Consider the following 5,247-nt stretch of genomic DNA (forward strand, 5'->3'; position numbering starts at 1 on the left):
GGCTCCTTACTTTATTTCACTGCTAGTAGACCTGATATACAGTACTCAGTATGTTATTGTGCAAGATATCAAGCTGACCCAAGGGAATCTCACTTAATTGCTGTAAAAAGAATTTTTAGATATTTGCAGAGCTCAATTGATGCAGGTTTATGGTATCCAACTTCAAATGACTTCACACTCATAGGATACACTGATGCTGACTATGGACGGGATAAGCTAGAACGTAAGAGTACTTCAGGAGGATGTCATTTCCTTGGAAGCTGTCTAGTATCCTGGTTCAGCAAGAAGTAGTCATCAGTTGCTCTGTCTACAACTGAAGCTGAGTACGTTGCTGCTGGAAGCTGTGTAGCTCAAGTCCTATGGATAAAGCAACAGCTTGAGGATTATGGAGTAAGAACTGAGACAATAGAGATCAAATGTGACAACAAGAGTGCCATTGATCTATCCAGGAATCCTATCCAACACAGCAGGATGAAGCATGTCAGCATAAGACATCACTTCATCAGAGATCACGTACTAAAGGGTGAGATCAAGCTGACCTATGTGCCAACAAATGAACAGCTTGTAGATATCTTCACCAAGCCTTTGGCTCGTGAGCAATTTAACATACTAAGAGAAGCTATCGGTATGTCTAATCCTCTTCAATAATTCTAAATATTTGAATAAATGTTGAGTGATTGTCATACTGACTGATATCAATCTAGTAACTACTGCACATTGAGCTTAATAGTCTATGCTGAGTAGATAAACATATTGAGTAAATCACCTTATGCTGAGTAGATGTACATGCTGAGTGATTAACGTATGTTGAGTTACTAAGAGATAGAAAATCCATCTACGTAGAATTAAATACTCAGTATTATAAATGATTCATATTCTGGCAAACTGAGTAAAAGCCCACTTGCACTAGTACAGAAATGGCCTATGGCCACGCCATATTAGCTACGGTTGTTTGCAAAACCGTGGCTACAGGTAATTAGAGTCGGTTATTTAAACAACCGACTCAAATAATTAAAGCATTAGGATCGGTTTTTTGAAAAAACCGACTCTAAATGTGATTTTTAAAAATGACGCGAGGTTTGAATGGTTATTGGTGTCGGTTCTTCTTAAACCGACGCTAATAACCAGTAATTAACGTCGTTTTAAATATAAACCGAGACTAATGAACCAATAATTGGCATCAGTTCAAGTAGAACCGACCCCAATTACTGGGGTTAATGGCACCGGTTCATTGAAAACCAACGCCAATTACTCTTTAGAGTCGGTTAATTAAAAAACCAACTCTGAAGATGCATATACGAACCGTGCCTATTGTTTTCCCCCTTTCTCTTTCTCTCCTTTGCGTAACCTAGATATTAGCAACCGTGCCTATTGTTTTCCCCCTTTCTCTTTCTCTCCTTTGCGTAACCTAGATATTAGCAACTCTCCTCCTTTACGCGAAACATGTTCCCTTTCTTCTAGACCCATATCAATGCTCTGAGTGCGAGTTTGAAGTTAGTCTGTGTGTTGTTGGTAAGTGATTAACGTGGGTTTTCTGCATTTGGTTCTAATAAAGGTAAGTGATTAACGTGGGTTTTCTGCATTTGATTCTACCGTTTGAGTTTAGGTTTCCTTTATAAAATCGTTTGCAGTGCGATTGTTGGTTCGTGTTCTGAGTTTAGATTTTGATCGAATGGAACTTGTTGTGTTTCTGAATCACTGATTTGAGATCTATTTTTTATGTTTCTAGAACTATGGGAGAAACAAGAGATGACGATGCTTGCAAGGAGGAGCTTCTTGACTGCGAGGAAGAAGAAGAGAAAGCTCCCGACTCTACTGGTGCCAAAGTCAATTGAGATCGGCCAAGAAGTGAGCCGCTGGAGGAGACGCCCTGAGGTGCAGTACGTGTCGGCGAAGATGTCTGTGGGACATAGAGAACTGCCAGGTTCCCAAGAGCTGCGATCCCCACTTAATCGATCAGAGCATAAGTTCCGCCCTTATTAAATTGAACTATTATGGCCGGTCTCCATCTCTGTGTACATCGACACTAATCAGATTCCTCAATATGTCCAGCAAGCTCTCTCCAGCACTGGAATAGCCCTTAATCACATCCCTTCCTGTATATCTATATCTCTATCTCTATCTCTTTATTATTATTATTATTGAATTTAAATTAGGGTTTTATTTGCTCTCATTTGCATATAATTAAGCCTTTGTTTGGGAGTTTGAAGGTTAATGGAGGTGAGGGTTAAAGGAGCTAATGGAAAGGGAAGGAAAGTGATGGAATGGAAAGTTAAAAGTTAACCTTGTTTGGGAGTTTTATAGGATGTAAATGATGTTAAATGTTTAACCTTGTTTGGGAGTTTAAATATGGAGGGGAAGGAAGGTTAAATTTACACTGCAGAGACAATAAATTTTAAAAAAGTTTACGTTACTCCCATTAACCCCCAATTTGGAGGTTAGAGTTTGGAGGTTAGAGGAAGTAAAGATTTAACCCCATTAACCTCTATTTACTCTCAAAAAATAACTCCCAAACAAGGTTAACTTAATACTTAACCTTCCATTACTCCCATTTACTTCCATTAACCTCCTCCCAAACAAGGGCTAAGTTAGCTAATTCGTTTGCCTGGTAAATCTTTACTTCTAAATTAGGAGTTCATCGTCGTATCCAAATGAGAATGAGCACATGAGTGATGGAAGTAAAAGTAATAGAACCAGCATTATGATGATTCAGGTATGATGAATGAAACTGGTTCTTTTAATTTGTGATTTATATTTCAAACAGTTGGCTATTAGTTTCAACTTTCTTCATTTACTGATTAGGCGCTCTGTTTCTGTTTGATAAAATGTCTAGCTTGAAAAGCCATTGTTAAATTTAGGGAAAAACATTTGATATAGTTTGGAATCTTTATACTCAAGTTTATTGAACTAAATTTCAGATTCACGTTTTGTTCTTTTTTGAAAAAGAAAAGCTTGAATGTTTAAGTGAGGATGGTTGAGATCACAATACAAGTTCTTTCAGTTTCCCATGTTCCATGTATGTCTTAAGACTTAGTTCTGTTACAATTTATCTAACTCCTCTTTTGCTTGAGGGCTCATTGCATCTAACAATGTTTTCTGGGTGTACATGTTACTCTAGAGTCAGTTGACAGTTTCTTGGAGGAGCTAATTGTGCCTAGAACTTGCAGATAATTTTTGTTTCTACCAGCCTCATTACTATTCACTACTTGGGGTATGGGAATGGGCATGCAATACTTTGAATGTTCATGCATCTGACAAGTATAAACATACATACTCGTGAGTGTAATCTGACTCTAAAATTTACTGCAAATATGAAGGCGTCAGCCCTGCTAGATCACATAAGCCCAATACTGCAGTTCCACAAGTTTTTTATAATGCACAACAAGGCATAAAAAAGGTTGTGATGGAAACAGGTGTTGGCCAATGGGGAAGTTCTTTGGCCTTCGCTTGCAGCTTATTTGTAATTTAGTTAAAATCACATAGTTTCTGTTTATATGTTGTTTAAGATTTGTGTGGATGTTGTTGAATGGTATAACTTATTTGTAATTTAGTTAAAATCACGTTGTTAGTTATCTCTTATGCTTGCATATATGCTTTAGTTATTGTTATTTTGAGAAAACATTAAGTATCAATTGCACAGGCTTGGTGAGAGAATTAACTAGTGTATGATCGCTTCGGCAAGGTCTCAGGGAGCTGTATCAGAATTCCAAGCTTATGAATGGTTATTATGCCTCCTTGAATCTATCACTAATTTCAGAGATTGCTGCTTTGTTTGCTGGAATTTGCTTCATACAAAGTAACTGTGGAAGAATCACCTTCCTTTGGTGTCTGAGTCAAAAATTCTGTACAACTACTTTTTTCAGGTATTAAAAACTGGGAGTTGTTTGCTTATCTATTAGAATGCAAAAGAATGTGACTTATACAAGCATCCTTAGGCTATGTTATTGCTTTTACACATCATCACAGAGACGACACGTGCAGATTTGCGATGCTGATATGGAAAATTGTGGATTCATGTTGCTTCAGAATACTCTTGATTGCTCAAGCTTAAAGCTTCACTAGAGTTGGTAGCCTAAGTGCAGTGCAATGAATGAGATGATGAAAGTAGGAATACTTGTTGCATCAAAAAAATTTGTGCACCTTCAGTCTCCAGCAAAACTTCAGTATAACATCTTTAGGGAAATTACAGTAGTGATAGTAGAGGAGAGTGCATGATTTCAACATTGCAGACATGTTAAACATTGTTTTATAGAGTATGTTAGAGTATTGATGATTATATGTCAGTTTTTTTGTGTTCGCAGTTAATTTCGATAATATACATGTATACTGTGAATTTTTGAATATATCAAAGTTTATATATATATATATATATATATATATACATATATCATGTTAATTAATTACCTTATATTTATGTATATTTTTATTATTATTTTGCATTTAATTCCAGTAACATAACAAGATCAATCTCCATTACGATAAATGACTTAGGGTAGCTAATCTTGTTTACCATTAATTACAGTAATACAGTGAAAAAAATAGAGCAGGTTCAATTTGAACATACTGCTGTAAAATTGCTAAAAACAATAACATTAGAGTCGGTTGTTCGTAACAACCGACTCTATTGTTATTGTCTTTAGCCATGGTTGTTACAATAACCGACTCTAATGATCAGAGCATTAGAGTCGGTTGTTACAAACAACTGTGGGTAAAGGCCCCTTTAGCCACGGTTATTTGAAACAACTGTGGCCAAAATATAGGTCATTAGAGTCGGTTATATGTAAAAAGCCGATTCTAATGCCCCTTTGGGCCACGGTCAACCAACCATGGCTAAAGACGCCAAGCATTTGCCACGCCTCTTTTGGTCACGGTCGTACAACCGTGGCTAATGACGGTAAACGACCGTGGCTATAGGCCATTTCTGTACTAGTGTTGTACAAATGAATAATGACACGTGTAACAAATCATACCTAGAAAAACACAAGTAATAATGAATACAAATGCGCCGAACCTGTCATAAATGGCAGGATCTTTGTCGATTAAAGTCCCAAGAAGAAAATGGCTAGTTCATTAATTAGGAATGATCCAAGACTCTATAAGTAGTGGAAGGATCCTCACTCATTACTCATTACGCTTAAAAACTTCTGAAATCGAATCCTTCTCTCTCCCTAAACCTTAAAACCTTCATCTGTAACAATGGCTTCCGGCAAAAACGAAATCCCTAACTTCACCACTCAGCTTGGCCAA

At 37.0% G+C, this 5,247-nt stretch overlaps 1 long non-coding RNA gene across 7 annotated transcripts; it reads left to right on the forward strand.

The window, feature by feature from the left end:
* The first annotated feature begins 1,315 nt into the window (after positions 1–1,315).
* Positions 1,316–4,396, forward strand: LOC136226405 (uncharacterized). Of its 7 annotated transcripts, XR_010687720.1 has the most exons (4): positions 1,316–1,555; positions 1,730–2,098; positions 2,632–2,713; positions 3,641–4,396. It is a non-coding gene; the product is annotated as an uncharacterized lncRNA (long non-coding RNA). The 7 variants fall into 7 exon arrangements; XR_010687723.1 differs by having other exon boundaries at positions 1,730–3,863; positions 3,936–4,396; XR_010687721.1 differs by having other exon boundaries at positions 1,730–3,863; positions 3,967–4,396.
* Positions 4,397–5,247: the final 851 nt, after the last annotated feature.

This window comes from Euphorbia lathyris, chromosome 4 (genome assembly GCF_963576675.1).
Source record: "Euphorbia lathyris chromosome 4, ddEupLath1.1, whole genome shotgun sequence".
In the NCBI taxonomy this organism is placed as follows: domain Eukaryota; kingdom Viridiplantae; phylum Streptophyta; class Magnoliopsida; order Malpighiales; family Euphorbiaceae; genus Euphorbia; species Euphorbia lathyris.